Genomic DNA, 21,990 nt, shown 5'->3' with positions numbered 1-21,990 from the left:
CTTCATTACTTAAATGTATGTTGGTATAGTAAATGTCATAAGCGATGTCAGGGTGAGGAAATCGCTCTATTTTCCCACCTGTAAGGATCCTCATTAGTGACAGAGGAGGCATCAGTTAATTAGTCCAAAAGGATGAACTTTACACACACATCCCTGGCACCAGATGATAACCAAGATGTGAGAGTTCCCCCCTTCCATGGAAAAGAGGTGAGAGGAGAAAAGCCACTTAAAGCTCGTTTCCTTTCTCGGCACTCAGGGCTGTTGGATGCAATCTTTTTTACTGTATGGAAAAACACTTGAGTGGACACGTGTACTTGTATGTTCAACGTATGTTCATGCACATTTAATTGGCTGGGAATAAGCTGTCTGTTCTTTTTTTTTGTTTATTTATTTATTTATTTGTCTTGATCGGAGAATGATGGGAAGGAAGGTGATCACGATTTAACTCGTCTCCAGCAGATCTTCGTCATGTGAGACAGTGTCTGTCAGCCATCACTACCATCTGTCAGCACAGAGAATCTTTAAAGACTCTTCTCTGCACTTTGCCTTCAGGGCAAACACACATTTCTCATGTTGCTCCCCCACCCCCACCCCAGCTTCCAATAAGCAAAGGAAAAACAAAAGCTGAAAAACAAGGCAATGAGGGTATCAGTTTTGGCAGCGCCTTCTGAACGCTCACTCTCACAGAGGCAAATTTGTCAGGCTTTGCCACGCTGCTCCTTGACAGCTTAAGCACAGCACCTACCTCACTGTGAATTTTCTGAAACGTGTGAAAAGTAGCCATAGATCATCTCTGAATCCCTTTTCGCCGGTCAGCGTGATGAAGCAACACGGATGATTGCATGAGTATGTTATGTTAATCACGCCGGTAATGCAATTTGCCTGTTGTTGATGGTTTATTGAATGTGACAACGTACATCAACAGGGACAAGATGACATGTAGTTAGCCAAACACATAGTGTTGAAAAACAAAAGGAGCATTGCTTCGATCGATTCCTCTTTGTTTGTCACCAGAATAGTAAATGAATTGGTCATAAACAACCACTGTTTGCGTTGTGGTGTGTAAGCTAATATCGAAACCAATTTTACAGTTACAGGTTGCACTTGTAAGTGAACCGGGTGGCTTTTATGCTTTAAAAAAAAGTCAAAGTATGTGCATGCATGCCATGTGATGCATGCTACATATGTATAAAAAGCATTTTAAATATAGATTTTTCAGATGAGACCTGCAGGTGCGCAAGCAAGGTGCTTTGTGGAAGCACGGCACTTCCTCCTTCTGTCTTGTGCTCTAATTTGATTACAGACTGATTAAACCCTCCCTAATGCAGTCAGAGCTACGGCATGCTAATGTAATAAAATCACTTACAGCTAAAACAGGTTAGCTTAATTGGCAGGAGGCACGATGCTGGGATTTGCATTAAATTATTTATTTGCTTAGCAGACGCCCTTATGCAGGGCAACTCTCAATTCCATTATACACATTAGCCATTTGCGCAGCCAATTTAGCTTGAGCACCTCGTTCAAGGATAGAACAACAAGTGTCGAATCGCCCCCTCCACCACCACTACCCCATCCACAAACCACACCACCTTCCCTCCATTTTGTGAGGTTGTATTTCCTGCAGAACATCAAGAGAACAGGAAGTGGTTACTGGATTGGAGGCCACATTGTTGCCACCCTTGCAGAAGCCTCTGACAGTTTATTTTGTTTTTGGTTTTTTTCCATTTCAGCATGTGCACTCAGTGTCTGGTGTTAAACAAAAACAGCACACACCAACATTAGTGCGCTGTCCCGGTCAGTCCACTGAAAGTCAAAGCGTAATTGAGCTGCTCCATTAGCACCGGGATCAACCAGATGGTGCCCCCGTTCTTTTATTCACCCATTTATGTGGGTATGTCATTCTTCCAAGTGTAAAAAAAAAAAAAGCAAGAGATGGAATGAGTGTTTGCATGCATGCATGCATGTGTGTGTATGTGGCAGGGGGTGGGGGTGTTCATGGGTAACTGTGGGTGCCTCCAGACTCCACCTGTTAACTAATCTTTCAGCTTGGTTTGTCAGCACGATCATCTCTTCCTCCAACACAAGAATGGCTAATCTAGTTATCAGACAAACTGTACACACCACTGATTGTTGTCTACACTTAAATGAATGAATTTCATGGCTGTCTGTTGGATATGGGTATATGCCACCTGTCATACCTTAGTCTAGGTTACACCAAATTTGAAACCAAATTATTTATATATATATTATTCACCAGTGAAAAATGGCTGATTTATTTTGAAACCCTTCTGATGATGCTCAACTAAACGACAAAAGTTCCTACATATTTGAATCTATCATAGTGACCACACAAAAGAATGTCAGCTAACGGTCAAGATACGACCGTTATCTGACATTCTTCCCATTTCTGGGCTGCTTTCAGAGACCCAGATCAAAAATATTTTTCAGATGTACCATTGATAGTATAAACAAAACCCATGTACATAATCTCTTTCTGCCTTTTTATCATATGATAACAACCCCACTGATGTATCCCACTTAGTAACTGCGTTGATGAGAACCCATTTCTGATTAAGCAACACTTGCCAAGGTTTATATTTGGCTTTGCGCATTCAATTTGCTTTACATTTAATACAGTGTCTTTCACCCAGTAACAGAACTGGCTGCCTGCCACAGAGGCTTTTGATTGGAATTGAATGCACAGTCATTTTCTCTAATATAAATCAATACTCTCCAAACCTGCCACAACACATTTTAGATGCTCACTATTGCTCAATTGCAGTTTGGAGCACTAGTGAAACGGTCAAATGGTTGACACATTTTGTGCAGTGAGATTAGTCTGTTTGTGAAATCTTGGAAAACAAATCACTTAAGAACCACTCAGACTTAATCATATTACCTTGCTAAGTAAGAAGTTTCAGATCCCTTCTTCCTCCCAAACTTCTGAAATGTCTCCCCAAGTTGAATGTGTGTAGGCTCATGGCTGCTGATGGCACTGTCTGCCCTGCCGGTTTGTGTCAGCTATTGTTCAGGGTCATTGCACAGCTCCTTCTGCAGATTCTCTTCATTTACAATCCTGTTTGAAATGTGATGAGGGTTAAAATGGCTGTATTGGTTTTAAAAATGAGTGTATTACAAAATGGAACAGTTGACCAAATGATCAGATACTAGATTGCTGGCTGCACTGTATGTGTTTCTCTCCACTTTTTTCTGCTGTTTTTTTTTCTTAGTTTTTTTCGCTGCAACAACAGTATTGTTTGCATTAAGGGCCTGGCTGGAGTAAATGGAGCTGTTTTCAATTAGTTTTCAAAGTGCTTATCCCATTAAAGGTAATGACTTATTGATTTAACGACAGTGGCGCTTTTGGTGTGAAACGTGGTGCTATTATGACTCTCTCCTCTGTTGTTTGAAAGGGGCCAGCGATACTGAGCGCCGGGTGAATGCCTTGAGTCTCAGCCTTCCCATGACCATCTCGCTTGTTGTTTTTGCGGCGATCCCTGGGTCATTATTGAGTGGCATAAGTAACTCTGTGCTCGCAGGGCAGAGTAGGTGATTTTTCTCCTCCTGGCCTTTTGCCAGTGGTGTCAGCTGGGATCCAGGAGCCATCACAGAGGTGGGAGAGCCTGATGTCATTGTCAATGTTCCTGTGCGTCCCGCAAACCGCAGTGCAGAGGAAGCGATGGAGGGCCCCGTGCAAGCTAATGTGCCCGCTGCCTCCCTGTGGGTTCCACTTTGCCATGCAGCCATATGGCCGCTCTCCTCCCCTCAGTAATCCCTCACTGGTGTCAGCATCCAACCCAGGAGGGCCACACTTTTGTGTTTTCTCCTTCTCACTCTCCAACTCTCTGTCTTTCTCTCCCTCATCTTTCTCTTTTCCTCAGATTTTTTTTTTTGTTCCATGCACTTTTTTTTTTTTTTCCTTCTTTGGCATTCTATGTGTCTCCCTGTTGAACTCATTTTGTTTTCTGTCTCATTCTTTCAGCACGCTAAAGGTTCAAACATTGTTTTTTAACCTTGACAGAACTTTCAGAGGCCGAACAGCTCATCGGTACAGTAATATGCACCCCACTGAGATAATTGGCTTTCACTTATAACTCATCATTGGTGGTTGCTTCTTGCTAATGTACTGTGTGTCCTCAGTATCATCAAAAACACTGTGTTCAAGGCTGATATCTTTATTGCTATTATGAATCTTTTAAAATATTCTCTACTATCCTTCTATACTTGCATAGAAGCGGTCATCCAGATTCTGATTTCTTATCACTAATTAAGTTCAACAGAAGTCCTATCACTGCTGTAAGGAATAACCAAGAGCAATATGAGCTAGCATCCTTGTTCCACTGATTTCCTTTCTGCAGGAGTATGGATATGTACTCGACCAGGAGGAAGATGCGCAGTTGCTGACAGTCGCTGTTTCAAGTAATGAGACAAGTGATAAGTCAGCTAGCGACCTTGTCTTATTCCCTTTTGCTTTCTCTCTCCCATTTCAATCTGAGATATACACTGTATGCACAGCTAACTGTGCTGGGGGGAGCACAGTTATGTATTTAACTGTAATAAGTTATGCTTCAACAACCAAAATTATCAATAACAGCTGGACTGAAGTGCTGAAACAGGCAATTAATAAATGAGTTGATCGAGAGAACATTAATTAAAATCATTGATGATAATTAATTAATAGAAAATTCAAAAATTCCAACTATTTGCAAATCATCCCAGGTTTACTACACTACATGGCCAAAAGAATGTGGTCACCCAAACATCCCAGCTACATGTGCGATTGTTGTGTCACGTCATTCCAAAACCGTGGGCATTAATCGGCTGCTATAGCAGCATCCACTCTTCTGGCTCCAGGCTTTCCACCAGATTTTGGAACCTGGCATGCAGGGAAATGCTTACATTCAGCCACAAGAGCATTAGTGAGGTCCAACACTGATGTTGGGAGATGAGGCCTGGCTCGCAGTTTGCATAGCAGTTTAACCCAGAGGTGTTGGATGGGGTTGGCGTCTGGGCTCTGTGCAGGCCAGTTAAGTTCTTCCACACCAAACTAGGAAAACCAGTTCTTTATGGACCTGGGTTTGTGTACAGGGGCATTGTCATGTTGAAACAGGAAAGGGCCTTCCCCAAACTGTTGCCCCATATTTAAGGGAACACTATTGTCTAGAATATCATTGTATGCTGTAGCATTAATATTTCCCTTCATTGAAACCACTAAAAACTGCTTTAGACTACAACAGTTGTAGTCAGTTGTACATATCCGTTGTAGTCTAAAACAGTTATATAGTGTACATCAGTACACTAAAAATGAAACGCATTTCTTTAGCTGTAAAATGACGACAAGTGCTGTTTCGGCAGCAGGCGTTTCCAGACTGACAGTGAAATCTAACAATAAAAACAACTTTGAACAAATTTGAGACTTATGTGAGACAGAGGTCTGGTGCATTATTGAATTTAAAAAAATCTTTTTAGGTAGAATTATTTGGGCGAACTGCAACTGGTATAGAATATTTCTATGCTATAGGATAACTGTCCACCCCAGTTAATAGAAGGACATTTGGTTGTTAGCCTTACCAGTGATAACATCCATGAACACCAGCAGAAACTCAAACTTCATCAACAAAATATCTAAGTAAAAAGATGTCACAGCAAACACAGTTTGACTGGGAGTATGTGTTCCTCACTGTAAAAAAAAAAAAAAAAAACACACCACAGCAATGGCCTCTTATCACCAAAGATGGGGACAAAATCAATAAAAGAATGAACCTGCAGAGTACCACTTTAACCAAGATACCCCTGATGAGGACGTCTACATGTAATGGGAACTTTTTCACCAAAAGAAAAGAACCATGGCTTCTTCCTTTATCTGATTGTCATTTTTAACTTCCTCTAGTGGCTTTTGGAGTCAGCAGAACTTGCTGGGAAAACCTTGCAGCTTGTCGAGCCCGTACACAGTTATTGAACAGCTTGACTCACTGCTCACTGTCAGTGAGCAACTTGATTTCTGTTTCCCTGAGGAAGGAAAATGAAAATGAAATTATTTTTGCGCTCAGTAGGATGTATGATTGACACAGCCTACAGTATGCACACGTTTCCTGTTGTTTCCATAAGAGCTATTGTTTTATTTATTACTGTTATTTATTATTTTCATTTTTATTTACTATTGATTATTTTATCTTATTTCTTGTCCTGTTTGTTGAAAATGAAAGTATATTTTGTTATATTTAGTTTACCCTGTTTCCCACCTTTACATGAGTAACAGCATGGTGGTGATGATGTGTCATATTACATCCTACTTTCTATGTATTTAACATCGGTGATGATACAAATAATTGTAGTGTGTCACACTTTGCTAGATCACAGATCCAATTTTGTCATACTGTTCAAGGTAGCTCCTTTACCTGCAGTCGGTAATACACAGGGGGAAGGGATTGAAGAGATTTTGCTCAGCATGTGTGAGATTATATGAACATTGTGTATTCCACTGCAGAGCGTGCATACACACTAGACTGAAGCAATTTTTTGCGAAAGGAGACATCTCATTTGTTCCAGCGCTTCACAGTCTTTGCAGAGAACCTTGTCGGAGCAGCAGTTAGGAGTCAGTCGGGCCAGAGGCCAACAGAGGAGTGAAAATACAGTATGTGCAGAAAAGTTCAGGCCCATGTTTGGCGCACTGTATTCACATCGCCCCAAGCAGTGAGAGGTTGGTGCAACTGTACACCACCTAGTACTACAAACAACAGGGAAGAAGTAGTGTGCAATATAGCAGAAGATCATAAGGTCATCTGAGAGTAGAGCCACAAGGTTATGGGCCTCCTCTGGATAATTCCTATAAATAGACCAGAGCTCGTTTCCATCCAAGATTTTTTTATGCAAATTATGGCAGATTCAACCTCAACGCACCTCACATTCAATTGATTTCTTTTTAATATTGCAAAAGAAATACATTTATTCAACATATAATGATGCTAGTTTAATAGGAGTAAACGTTGAAATGATGGTTACAGACAATGGGATACATGTGCCAAATATTTTCACTCAAGTAGGTGCAGTAGTTCATGAGAAATGTCATGTGTGTTTTGTTTTGTTTTTTAATGTTGATGTTAAGAAATCTTTCAAAAAAATGTCCTGGATCCGCACGAAAAATAAATCACTTGTTCCTTGGCCTGTGGCTTAACTATCAAAGAATTCAATAAAATCCATTTGCAGTTTACCTGCTAACTATGACAGACAAACCAAAAAACTGCTCCTAAAATATAACCTCCTTGCTGGAGGTTATATTTATGAAAACTATAATTAAGAAGTTCTGTAGTTTTTCCACACTATAAACACCCGAAGTAGTGTAAAACATTCCATCTGATCTTTTGGAAGAAAAAAAAAAATCCCAACTCAAGGTCCACTTACTAGTTTTGCCTAGTGCTTTCTACTGTATCACACAGTCTCCATCAACAGAGTTTGCTAAAGGCGAGGACGCATATTATGACCGTTAAGTCACTATGAATATGATTTGGGCGTGATGACTGATCAGACCAAGTTGGACCTGGTCTGTTCCAGTCTGGGTCAGTTGGTGTTGACAGTCGGCAGATATCTATAGAAACTATAGAAATCATATAGTGTGTGATATGTAAAGATTCTAATCTTAAATCGCTTCAAATTTCGTATTTGCGACTGACATCGGAGACTGATGGACACTTGCTGGTAAATAGCAAACGGCTTTACCTGAAGTTAGCTTCATTTTACAAAGTTTACTCACCCCCAGTTTCCTCTGTAGGCTATATAGTCCACGTTGCCCACGCCTCTCCATTCAGGATCTCAACCAGGCTCTGATTCCCCCCCGCAGAACAACAGGGATAAAGTAACTAACTCAATCACCAAAACTAATACACTACACATGACCTTTACTTTTAATTCTATTGGAGGACAATCTTTTTATATAAAAGTTTGGATGGATAGATCAAGTTGCCTTCGAGAGTCTAAATTAGGCTTAGCTTTGCTGAATTTAATGAAGGTGGTCAAATGCAAATGTGGGACTGTGGGACTGTGGGCTGCGTGAGGGTGTGCTCTGTTGTCTGTCTGGTGTGGTGCGATGATGGATAGGGCTGCCAGCAGACTGGGGTTTCACTAATACTGGAGCCTCTATAGAAATAAGGGGAGGGATGCACTAATGGATGTGTGTGTTTTGTGTGTGTACCTGCATGTTCAAGTTGAATGTGTGCGTTTGAGCACAGGTATTTCAGTAGGACTGTGTATTGTACACCTGGCTGTATTTAAAACAGAGCCTCATCTTCTCCAGCTTCCTGTATTCAGTCGAATAGGTCTTCACTGTTTAATATCAGCCTAATTTTATCCCCCAAAAAATGCTTTATCAGTTTTGAATTTCAACTTGGTGCAAAGTGAGTTAGAGCAACAATATAAAGGTCTGGGCTTGATATTAACCAAACGGGATATAGTTCAATGAGTTGTCCACTTCTGAGGAGATGAACTACATATTCACTATAGAATCTGTCCTTAAACGATTCTTTATATGAAGATATGTATTAAGTTTAATCAAATATTTTCATTTTGATCAGATAACACACAAGACTGCATTCTTATGTGTTCTTTATTGATACTGTTATTCTGGGCTTTGAGGACTTTTTTAAGATTTGTTTACCAATTCTAGAACAGATTTATGGAAAAGGAGTGACACTAGGAAGTTTGTAAGTAAAACGTATGACGTAAAGGCGAGCTACTGTAACAAAGAGTTTCCGAGGATCTACTGATTAATAGTAAGAGCATTGGCAGAGATTAGAAAATGTTCTAGTAATGCCATGTTTCAAAATGGGCATCAATAAAGTATTTCTGATTATGTATAGTAAGAGCATTGGCAGAGATTATAAAATGGAAACATTTTTGCCCGTTGAGATTAGAGACATCTTGTACAAACTTGAAAGTGTGGCCTGAGGATGGTGCAACAGGAAAGGGTTCATCCTCTCAGGAGCATAACCATCAGCATTAACCGTCTGGGGACCATGAACATCTACAGCGAATTAAATGGCAATCTGACCGCCAGTTATAAAGACAAAAGCTGCTCAGGACCAAAGTGTTGGACCCAATAACTGACCCACAGTTATTGGGTGGATCGTATTGCTTACCACTGCAGCTGAAAGCAGCAGTACTGACAGCCACCTTATATTTCTCTGGTGATGCTGTCCTATACGGTCGTAGTCGTAAAACTTTCATTTTACTGACTGAAAATTGCTTTACAGTGTGAGTATGCAGCGTCCCAGCTCGAGATAGCCGATCGGGGCCGCCTCTACATTGAGAGTTGTTGCGTTATGACTCTGCAGAATGTAAACGGCAGTATATATTTGTGTGTGTGTGTGTGATTGAAAGCTTCAGCAGCACACCTGCTAGGCTTGGACCAGCAGTGTCTCTGGACCTCATATCCCATTCAGGTGAGCTCCTGTGCGGAACAGGAGCATATGGTGGAAAAAAAAAGAGTTCTCCCTTCCTTTGTGCCACTGTTTTACAGACGGCCCATATACCCTCGGCGCTTCCTTCTTCTTACCCACAGTGCTTTGCCCCTGTCTGTCTCAGCCGCTTCATCCGTGATGGCTTTGGCAGTGTTCATCATCTGACATATGAATATAGACACCCTGGGAGGCAAACTGAGCAGGATGAACCATCTTCACTCAACTAAAATAACTGTATGACTTGAATTTATAATTTATTTCAAATGTGGGTCTCTTTTGGCGTTGATGCCATATCTTTTTTTCTGTGAAATTATTCACAGAATGAGGAAGGAGCAAATATATTGTGGCTGAATTAGAAAGCATCATATTCCCATTCAGAAAGGGGAAAAAAAAAAGCTTTTCTCTTCATAATATTTTAGTAGGAGTGCTTATTTAAGACAAGGCAGTGGATGGATCATTTCTGCATATAAGATTTTAGGATTGTTGCCTCCTCTGTGCTATTCACTATTGATGTGTTTTCTCATCGGTGCAGAGATTTGGGTTGAGGGAGCGCCTCCACTCTGGAGGAACACCTGTTTCAGCCTGCCTCCAGATGGTTAGCAAATCTAAATGCATTTTATATGATGTCACACTAATCTGACTATAGCATGGCATGCACATCAAAACCTATGCCTTAGGTGGGGATGGTGGCATCCATATGCCATCATACATGGAACATGTTTACAGTAATGTTATTTTATTACAATATTCTGCCTGTGGAGCCTGTGTTACTGAGAGGAAGTAAAATATACAAGAAGATTAAATTTGTCATCATGTTCTTCATCACTTCAGACATGCTTTCTATTACATTTCTATTACACTTTTTCATTTACTTTTTATTTAGTCCTCATAGTACTAGTATGTGTGTGTATATATGTATGTATGTATGTATGTATATGTTTGTGTATGTATATGTGTGTGTTTGTGTGTATATACATATTGTAGTGTAGGTTGGCGATGCATTGGATGCTTAAAAAACGAGGTGCGCCGTGATGCTTTTCCCACCTGCACCACTGATCCCGAATCTGTCTTGCTGTTGCTAGGTAACACATATTTCCCTATCAATCACTTTTATGTCAGCGAGCTATACGTGATAACTATTAACAGCAGGCAAACAAACTTTTTTTTTTCTCCCCACAACTCCAAGTGACCTACGAATGTTCCCACAAGCGGTTCATGAGTTAAACTAGCTCTGGCTGGTCGAGAACCACTAGGCTAGGATTTTAGATTTTTCAGCAGACTCATTGGTGCACTTTTCTGATTTGATTGCCAAGTGTAGTGACATAAACATTTATATGCTCAGTTTTTTCAGCTCGAGGTGCTCGAAGCATGAGCCGTGCCAGGCACATAAAATGCAAGCTGCATTGGCAACGAGGACGAGGCACCAGCACAGCTAAAACGGCACCCAATGTGATCACTACCCTGAGCTTCAAAGCTGAGTTTAGCACTACAAGCATCCCTTTCATGTTACAGTCTTATTTGATTGATTTATGTTGAGAAATGTTGTTTCGGCATTGGTTATAATCGCTGTTATAATCATACACTAACGTTATGGTTCTCCTGGCTTTGGTGCAATTAGCCTTTAGCAGTTTGTCCACAAATAACATACAATTTCAAAGAAATTAAAATTCTAAATACTCAAAAACATTGAAACCAATGTGGAGACTTTCTGCAATGATCATAGCTGAATTTAAAGCTATTAGATGTAGATGTCACTACAAAATACTGACAACCAGCAGCTTCAGTCCAAATACAATGATACTGAAAGATGATTCACAGAGACACTTGTCCTAAATTATCTTTCTTTTAAACTCATAAACCACATCCAGCATTATACTCTGAAATATGGAACAAGTTATCCAAACAGTCAGCCAGGCAACGTTAATGGAAGCACATAAACATGCATGCTTATATATAGACCGAAGCTTTGATCACTGCACCTTCTTCATCATCTACAGCCTTGCGTGACATCCCCTATGTGATATGTTACTAAGAAGCCTATGGCCTGGCTTCATAGGTTCACATGTATATTTAATGTCCCCTCTGGTGCATTAGAGAGCAGTACAGCTGAGCTACCAAGTTCTTGTCAGTTCACGAACGTCCACATGTGTTAGCAAAGATTTCCGTGCATTAGCCTGGGAATAGTTACATGGTACATTCACGTGGGTGTGTTTTTTTCTGCATTTGCTTATCAATATTTAAAGATGTGTAACATATTCCATGAAGTGTATTTTTAGGTCAGTCTCCTTCCTCTGCATGTGTGTTTAGTTGAGTTTAGTTGAATATATGTCTCTTCTTTTTTGGCTTCTGCATATGTGTGTGAGTGTGTGAGTAGCCCCAGCCCCTGTGATCCATCCTCCTCTGCACCAGGGTTAAAGCCGCACACTCAGGGCACAGGGGCTGCAGGAGGGAAAGCGCGGGTGGGCGGCTCATTAGACAGCGCTCCCCGCGGAGTGTGAAGGAGAAAAACACCCATTAGCAAAACAAACGACGTGCCCATCGCTCACACAAACACGCCGATTGTTTACCGAGAGCCAGGCAGCCCAGCCCGTCGGCACCCTGTGCCTGCTGGGGGCTTTCTGTCAAAGTACTTCCGGGGTCACGCATGAGAGAAAGGGTTATCTGGAATATATGGAGTATCTTATGGATGCCTGTGGTGTGTTTACTGTACGAGTAGGAGTGAAAAGACAAATGATTACTTTTGTAGGTACAATTACCAGTGTTAAAGAAAAAGGACACAATACTCAATGCGTTTCTATATCAAAGAGATAAAAAAGTATGAAGCAAAACATTGATTATTCAGTGACACATTAGTGTGCAGCTCTGTACAGCTGTCGAAGCATTTTTAGCTTACTTAAGCTATTATCGTACACAAATTTGAGACTTTAAAGCTTCATTTGGCTGTTTTTCACACTTACCCCCATAAATGAGTGAGACAAGTTCTTCAATTTTGAGGCCCTCAGTAACATTTAGGTTGTTCCTCCAAACTAAATCACAAAACAGGTCATTTGTCATTGTCTTCCAAAACAACACATTTGAGCACTTTCTGATCCATCACCCCCATCAGCAGAACAACATCATGTATAAGTGACTTCCAAAACTGTTACAAATGACTATCACAAAAATGATCACCATTTTCTGGTCTGCAACCGCTATGGTTTAGGCAACTACAAGTACTTGGTTAGGGTTAGGAAAAGATTGTGGCCATGGTTAAAAGAAACCAACGTTGTCAGTCAGTACAGTAGTAGACGGGATCGGAACAGCAGTCACACACAGATTAACTTTTTTTTTTTACATTCAGTGTGCCAATACAGTTGCTGAGCATTAGATTGAATCTCTATCAGAGATTTTGAAAAACTCTTCGGTCTTCCATCCTCACATAATGATTCTGGTTGAAAAGGCAGAAACCCCGCCTATTTCATCTGTAATTGTACATCTTGTTGTCTTAATGTCTCTCCACATGCATGCCTGGCCATATGACTGGCCAGGCTCTGATGCAATTCTCATGGAGAGTTTACAAAATATATACTCTAATAAATGCAATTTAAAATGTAGCTCATGCAGGCAAAAAAGAAGTTCAAAACTTACAACGTATGCATAATTATTTCAGGAAATGCTAAAAGAAAGTAGGGTTGCATTATCGATTAATTTCTCATGTACTTTTTTGATTAACCTATGAATTGTTTCATGAGAAAATGCCCGTCACAAGTCTTCAGAGCTCAAGTTGACACCTTTAAATGTCTTTTGTCTGACCAACAGTCCAAAAAGATATTGCAGTCATAATGATATAAAACAGAAAAAGCAGCAAATCTTCATATTTGAGAAGCTAGAAGCAGATAATGTTTGGTATTTTACAATTTACTTTTGATCAACTAATGTTGTCAGAGCTCTACATAAGTAGACCAAAGAGATACTCCATCACAGTTAGGACAGTAATATGAAATATGTTACTTGTGTCATTTGTGCAGTGAGGCTCATCCCTATGTGTGAGCAGCAGGCTGGGCGTAGCCTCCTGGGTAATTAGCGTATCTGAGGCAGGTTTGCAGGTTTGTCTTTCTGACCTCTGTCCTCAGGAGTTGTCTTCCAACACTACGCCGCCACCCTCATGAATCTCTGCCAAACAAAAGACCAAACAGCATTTGATCTGCGGGTAGTAGCACCAGTGCTAATTTGCTATTATGCGTGATCTTCCAGTCATTTGTTTGGCTGACTGACTACACAGTGTGTGTTACGGTCTGCTGGCTCTGTCTGCGGAGTCCTCCTGCCGTCAGGTGAATGATGGAAATAATTTTCATCAGATGAAAATCAGGCCAAGCATCACGCCTCATGTTTTTCTTTTTTTCCTGGCTTATTGTGAAGCCAGGGTTTTCTGGAGTCTGGCTGGGTTTTACGTTCAGCTTCATTTCGCTGTTTCTCTCGAGGAACCTGCTTCAGATCTTAAGTGGAATCACCCGACCTGATCCCCACCCTCGCTGTGGTCTCTATCACGAGTCTCGCAGATGACTAGTTTGCTAGTTTGTGAGAGGTGGTAGGAGGTTTCTCTCTCCCTCTCTTGTCTCTCTGTCTCGCTACAGCCGGATAATTAGCTGCCGACTGTCAGATAATTAGCCAGGCTGCATCTAATTTTGGTCACAACCTCGGACGATAATGGTCAAATGAAATCAATGGCGTACAGAAATGTGTGGGATTAGCTAAGCAGCATGTGCTCAATTAGCTCATTCCAAATGGTCTGTCCTGATTAATGAGTTAGTTGCTTTGTGTTAATGGCTATAGTCACATCATCAGAGTGGTCACATGTTTACATCTAATTTATAAATATCTGAAATATAAATTAACAGGAATATGAGTTGTTTTTTAATTTGTTTTCCCCGTTTCAATAAGATTCCCTCGCAATTTAAAACAGCCTAGTGATTGTTATATATTTCAAACTGTGTTACCGACTTATACTAGCTGAGGTGTTGAGTGAGAAGAAATGGATAATGAGATCTTTTGCTCACGTCGTTTTTTCAACCAAACACACTGTGTACAGGTGTTCTGAAAATATTGCAGAATAGTATCCTGAGTTGAGCATTTTGTCAAGAAAATGTTCTTCACCAAGATGTTCGGGGTGCCTGGGAGTGCCATTAAGTTGAGTAGCAAGCGTAATAGGCAGGTGTGACTGAGGAAATACCCCACCTTCAAACCCCCACCGACACCTCCCAGTGCCAGCCGGGGATTTGGGTTAATGCAGAGTTATAAAGACATTCAGTAGAAATGGAGGATTGGAGCCGTAGATCATCATGATGCACCTCTGTGTGATGACAGCCGTACTGTATGTGACAGTAAATCCTTGATACTTATGCATCATTTCCTATTTCTTGGTCACTGACGACTGAGGGAAAGTATCGGCAGTCATACAACGATTTCTGCTGGGGCATCAGTCTCACCGAGAGCTAAAACACTGACTATATGGCTGTCTGCAAAGCTACAAAAAGCCCACTGCCAATACAATTGATTTTGGTAACAAAAAAGAATAACGTAGTTTATTACAAAGTGGCTCTTATTTTCGTAGTTTTAGCCAATAATTTCATTTTTTAAATGTTGGCAATAAACATTAATCCAAGGTTTTACAGATTTGTCCAATATCAACATTCTTGTATACAATACGGCTGTGTCGGTTTTAATAACATTGCACTGACTGAGTTACTTGTTGAGATCTGAGAAAATGGTGACACCACTAAAAATACGTCAAAAGTGTCGAGAAATATGAGCAGTCATACAATCAGAGAGGTTGTAAACCCAGGGTGGACGAGTTATTTGAAAGAAAACAAAGGTAAACAGCAAAATTATTACCTGAACTCTTTATTAGAAACATCCATCACAGTTTGAAGACCGACTTCCAGCTTTAACTTTGACTTACCGTACAGTACTTATCTTAGTATCGTGCACACTGTTTTCATGTGCAGTGAGAGATTATTACCGACATTTCGGGGGCACTGGTTTTACCTCCAAATAAAGTGGTTTAGATAATTTGGCCAAACTTTTGACTTGTTTGAAACCTGTTTGATCATCTGACTGTTCAAGTTTCTTGTCCCGTATGACATTGTTGTAGTGAGCACTGTTTGATGAGTACAATGTTATTATTACTGACAGAAATGATGGCTAAAACTACAAAAATATGACCCAAGTTTTAATAAATCAGAATCATTCTGTAAGGCCCATAAGGGAGTGATGTTTGCATCATGTCATGTACGATGTGGCCATTGGCTTAGGATGAGGCATTTTTAAAAAGTGATTAGACAGTGTGTCTGGATGGACCTGGACCAGGCACCTCATCCAAATTCCTGTCATCTTGACGGCAGCCCAAAGGGTCTCATTTGGCGGACATTTTCCCCTTCAGGCTTCCTGAGATTTACCCACTTTGTTTAGCCCGTGAGTTTGGAGAAGGGGTGGATGTTGTGCACGTGTCTGTGCACGTGCATGTGTGTGCATATACACATTCCCCTATGTACTTTGTTCATTCGTATCTTTTGCCAGGGAACTTTGTGTGACATTAGTATTCCAACAACATCGCTGGGGTCATGCGATCTACGCCCCGCTCCCTCCCAGCAGTGCATCTCGTTGCACCCTCCCCCTTTCTTCCTCTCCCCTTCCCTCCCCTTTCTCCATTTTGTGGGCTGCAGCACTGCATTAACTAGAAGCACGGGGAACAAATAAAAATAGATGGGCAAAGTTGTGAGATGTGAGCCCTGAGGGACGCACTGTACGGATATACATTTTCTGTGCGCATTTGGAGCGGCTCTTCTCGTCAAAGAATATTACCCCCCCCACCTCACCCCACCTCACCCTTCCCATCTTTGGATCAAGGCAGTAATTCAATTGGGGATAGACAAGAGCAGGATTTCCTTGATGCTTTTTTTCCCTTTCCCTATAAACGAGTTGTCTGCCTGTCAGCATTGATAATGCTAGTTGGTGCACACTGCGGCTAACTCTTCCCAACCCACACTGCCATTCTCCATACTGCTCTGGCATTGAGGAGCTTTTCCATGATTTACTCTATGCTTGTCTGCCCATCTGGCTTTTTTCTCATTGGCTCTCCCTCCAGAGGACTCGGCTGCCCGTCTCTCATTCTCTCCCGCTGATCTATTTTTCTGTTTGACAATCTAAGCATTGTCCATCTGATATGTCTGTGTGTCTACGGCTATCTTTCCATCTGTAGAGATGGGAATGAAATGTGATCTGACAGGAGGTTGGATTTACTGTATGCTACCTTACAGCCAATCAGTCACCACTGATCTCAGCTCTCTGTTTGAGTATCTGAGCTGATCCATTCTCCAGCATTTCTGATCAGCAAGGCTGGGTTAAGTTATGGTCAGAAATAAGCCTATCCACAGCAGCAGGTAGTCCAAAGCTATTCACATCATCAGTCAGCTAACAAGGACCCACATAAGTAAGTGATGTACAGGCTGACAGGTGTGATCGACCAAAAACCTCAGCACCGAGTGTGGTCGGTTTCCTCTGAGAGCTTCATCTTTGAGATTTTATTCTGACAGTTTCTTGACAGTGTTGACTTCAGAAGTGTATCTACCACTCAGACATGCTGTTATCATTTTCCAAAATCTTCAACATCATGTTAAGGGGTGTCAGGAGAATGTGACAATGTGTGGCAAAAATCACAGCTGCGCTTAAACAAGCTCAACTTAAATTTTTTGTCACTGTAATTCGAAGCAAAGATCAAGCAGAATACCCTGAAATTTGAGAGGTGAAAGTTCACACAAAGGACGAGGACAAGCGATCCCTATCAGCTGAGAGTTTAGTGACAACCAGTATGTCTAATAATTTGTTACATTGACCAAATAATAACATATTATCAGGGAGTCATTTAGTCTATTTCCATCAGCACTTGTGGTTGTAATGTTAAAGAAGCAGTTTGAATCTGTGTTAATTTTCCCACCTTCATTAATGGTATGAAATGTTACTTTGGAAATTCTGTTATTATATTAGACTAAGATTAAGAACACCTTAAAAGTACTGAAACAGAAAAAGTATCTTATTGTAACATACCTGTTGTTTCTGATCAGGTAATATAACATTGCTCTTAATATTATTATTATTATTATTATTATATATAAGGATGCCTTGGTCATATTGACAATAATTTGAAACTGAGGAGAATGCTAAAGCCTAACAAATCACTTTTTTCTCTATTTATATTCTATGATGCTCATTTCATAAAATTAAACAACGAGGCAACTTACTTTGTCTAAGCGTACTAACACCCAAACCTTTATGGTAGTCTCTGCATTTCTAAATGAATAGTAACCACAGAACTGCATAAAGGTTTTATCAAAGCCACACCAGAGCATTGTAACACTCAGCAGTAGTGTCTGTACTTTATCACTTGTTATCACCAATAATGCACAATTTTGTGATACAACCAAGAGTTCTTTGAAAACTGCAAAGAAAGGGCTTTCTATAAAACAATGGTTCCCAACTACGCTGGCCCATCCACAAGTACATTGTGGTCAATATATAAACAAACAGTCCTTGATATACTAAAGGTTGTACACAATGCTTGTTCCATATCCATTATTCAGACAAATTTCCCAAATCAAATCTATAATATCAGAGGACTGAGAAAATCTAAATCTAGTCTTAATTGTCTACGATCTGGGATCCAAAACAAAACCGTTAAACGAAGAACAAGATGGAGAGAACGAGAGTAATAGGCTGGTGAGGAAGCTAATGCCTCTTGAGACTGTAAGTGAGGGAGGCCTTTGGATGGCGAGCTGATTTCAGTATGTGCATTACTCAGCCACATAAATCTGGGAGCCCCCGCCTCGCCTGCCTGCTTTGGTTTGGCTTTAATTACCTGAGCTATCCTGCACTCACCACCAGCACTTCCCTAATGGGGCTGCCTCACTCGGGCATCACTCACACTCAGTCCGGCCAGCTGGCAGGATGGCCTGGGGGGGGGAGCCTGGCCCTCCTATTATAACTCCAAGTCTGTGCCCTAACACACCTGTAGTCTGAGAGTGTGTGTGTGTGCTTGTATGTGTGGCTGTCCATCTTCTCAGTTGTCACACAAACTAACTTTTGCAAGAGGGAAACAGAACATTAAGATTTCTCAGTCCTAAAATATTAACTGGTGTTTTTATTTGAGCTCATGCTGACCAACACTAGCCACTAATTTGGCCTTCCATTACACCATTAAGTATCGGGTTAGTTATGTGTCCTTGGGGGTTTTGCTGTCAGTCAGTGACATGTCACGGCAGCTTCACCACTTGTCAAGTATGTGTGCTTTCATTCTCCTTGTGTACAGCTGCCTAACAATGTGCCAAGAGCTTTCAGCGCCGACTTAAAATGCACCAGACCTTTTTGTTCCCCCTCGTGAAAAGACCCAGAGAAGACTTGGTATGAGCTCCTCGCGTCCCTGCTGCCGTTGAATGACTCACAGTGACCTTGGAGATTATTGCTATACTAGACAGAAAAAATGCTATATGTTTGTCAAGAGCTGTCTGTCATCAATGAGCTTTTGTGTTGGCTATCGATCGGCTCCTGGGCAGGACACCAGGGTTGATGGATGCACAACAAACAGACTCTGCATCGCCAGCAAGCCGCCCAGCCAGCAGCCCCCCCTCATGATGGGATGTCAAGTCCGGGAGGCTGTTGCTTGCCCTACATGCTTGCGCTTCCTCCCTCGGATGTGAATTCACCAAAGTGTTTGCCCCGCCCTCATCCTGATCCAGAATTGAGCTGTGTCCCTAAATGGCGATTCATTAGTAAACATGAAGTGGATTACTGTAGTTTAGCCCTGCTACCCATGCGTCGATAACAGGCCCTGATTGCTTTGTAAAATGTTCCGAGCTGCTAGCGAGAGCTGTGCCACTGTATCTGCAGCGTGCACATATAAAGATAACAACACAATTCCCCTATCAGTTGACCTGGTTTCTCTTCAGTTAGCAAGCTCCAGCCCCCAGGGTGCAATTGAGAGCGCCTTGGTCCGATACTGGATATAACAGAAATGCCAGGCGCAATGCAACAATCATCATCCCCTGTGATTTTGGCGATTTTTCAGGAAGTGCGCTACCGCTGCTACATTATTCAGCCTCTGTCTCTCAGACAAGAGAGAATGGCATTAAAGTGAATTTCAGCGCAGCTCCAGCTGGTGCTGTTGCATGCAAAAAGAAGCCACATTGTTATGTATTTTTATTGTAAGAGGAAAAGCAGCAAAAGGCATCCTGTTGGGAGAAACGCTGTTGTGAAGTGTTTGTTTCTCTCTTGGCTGGGTTTAACCCTGCCTGGCTGCTAAGCGTGGATATGGTCAGACTGATCGATCTGCTTTGATATTTTATAGACCTCACTCAGCTTCCACCAGTATGAGCTGCTGCTGCTGCTGCTGCTGCCCAGTATTTTCCCAGTGCAGGATTACTAATGCTATCCACCTGTGGCCACCAGTGATCTTAAACAAACAGATGCCATCCAGCCGCTAACCAAGGACACCAAAACCCAAACACACATACAGACACACACACCTCCACCCAAACAAATAAGGGAGCATCAATTGACCTCCACAGTTAAACACCTTACAAAACCGATAACATCACAAAATATAAACTGTGAAATTTTTACCGCCTGTAACCATCTTTCTTTGTAGTTTTACTGTCACATTATCCCAAACATCTGGGCTAAGAGTATGTGGCACTAAAGCCAGTGCAATTCAACAACACTAGCAAAAAAAATCAGCCATACTGTGCGTTTCACAGGTGCTGGACTGGATCCAAATTGATAACAATTTTTCAGAGTTTGCAGACTCAATAACACTTACAGAAGGATACAGGAAAACAACAGCGCCGGACATGGAGGGGAGGTCTGGCAGATTACAGGAGATTTGTCGGCCCCTGGGAGTTCTTACTCAGCTGATGTTGACAAAGCAGGGCTGATGTGGGTTAGTGGAAAAAACAAAAAGCCTTTTGAAAGAGTATTCGTTCATGTATACAGGCTTGTGTATGATACATTTTGAACTCTGTCTTTTCCTTTTCAACACCCTCTCCCCCCTTCTCTTGCACCAAGGGTAGAACATCAATGAATAATTCATCAGTCAAATCCAAAAATCTATGAAATAAAATCATTTGTTGCCCTATAGTGTGCTTGACAGAGAGATTGTTTATAAGGGTGGTAAAGCAGGAATCGAGCAATGGTAACAATCAATAGTCTGATGGAATCCTGAGGCCCTCGCTTGTTGCCAACGCACATCCAGACTGAGACATCAAAACCGCTTTTGGTTTCTATCCTCATGTTTGTTTCTCCAGAACATTTCAAGCCAGATGGGCAGTTCAGGCATTTTTCATTGGTCGTTTTGTATTTGCATTATTTATTTCTGCATTAAAAACCCGTTTCTCTCCGCATCTTGAGGTTGTCATTAGCTGCAGTATGTTGCGATGATGCTGAGAACAATTAGGATAATAATTCTGTGACCGATCGTAATGGTGATAATGATAATGAAGAGATAATGATAAGAAGGAATGGAAATGACTGTAGCAAATAAGGTTGCTGTTTTTAGTATGATTCCACAACAGCAACAACACACTTTTCTTACACCAGTAATAATAATAATTATTATAATGATGATAATGAGTCCAAAATCACCCCTCCCCCTGTCATCCTCCTTCACCTTCATCTCTGCTGCTTCTCATTAGTAACGGGAGGGTTCACAGCACTACTTCCAGTCATTTTACCAGTTACCCCACCATCCTCACACCCCACCCAGTCCCTGTAGCCTGGGCCAGTGAATGGTGAATAATGCCCAGTGCCTATGACTTATTAATCTCTCCACTGTAAGCCAAGAGGCCTGTGCACTAATGAAGAATGATTAAAGAGAGCGAGGAGCCACTTCTTGAAGAGACAGAGTGTCAAATGAAGGGAAGCAAGGAAGAGAGACAGATATAGAACTGAGAAAACCATTTCTTTATGGACCTGGCTTTGTGCACAGGCACTGTCATGCTGAGACAGGAAAGAGACAAAGACAAACCGTTGACACAAAGTTGCAATCACATTATTGTCTAAAAACCATCGCTCCCAGCCTTTTAGGTTTGTGACCCCTTAAAACATTGTTTTTGGCCTGAAAATTATCCAGTGTTTCTCTCTCTCTCTCACACACTCACACTCACACACACACAAAAGCAAAAATTAGAGAGAAGTCTGATAATGAATATAGTAGAAATTGATTTTTTTTTTTTTTTTCTGCTTTCCTATCCTGTTAAAAATCTCACAACCCCTCAGATTTGAGTTGCAACCCATTGTGGAGATCCCAACCCTGAGGTTGGAGAACACTGGCATAAAATAATTTATTCTGTAGCATTAAACTTTGCCTTCACTGGAACTAAGAGACCTGTAGCAAACCATGAAAAACAGCCTCAGACCAAAAGCACATTAGGTGAACAGGGGTGTGCACATACATTTGGCCGCATAGTGTACCTAATGCAATCAAAGAACAACCGTGTTTGTCAAGGTCAAAGAT

At 41.3% G+C, this 21,990-nt stretch overlaps 1 protein-coding gene across 15 annotated transcripts in view; it reads left to right on the top strand.

The window, feature by feature from the left end:
* Nucleotides 1-21,990, top strand: part of LOC122869088 (RNA binding protein fox-1 homolog 3-like) — a 487,998-nt gene that overhangs the window by 332,528 nt on the left and 133,480 nt on the right. The gene's annotated exons all lie outside the window — the stretch shown is intronic.

Source organism: Siniperca chuatsi, linkage group LG21 (genome assembly GCF_020085105.1).
Source record: "Siniperca chuatsi isolate FFG_IHB_CAS linkage group LG21, ASM2008510v1, whole genome shotgun sequence".
In the NCBI taxonomy this organism is placed as follows: Eukaryota; Metazoa; Chordata; class Actinopteri; order Centrarchiformes; family Sinipercidae; genus Siniperca; species Siniperca chuatsi.
Note: the sequence above shows the minus strand (reverse complement) of the source record. Positions and strands in the feature narration are given on the sequence as shown.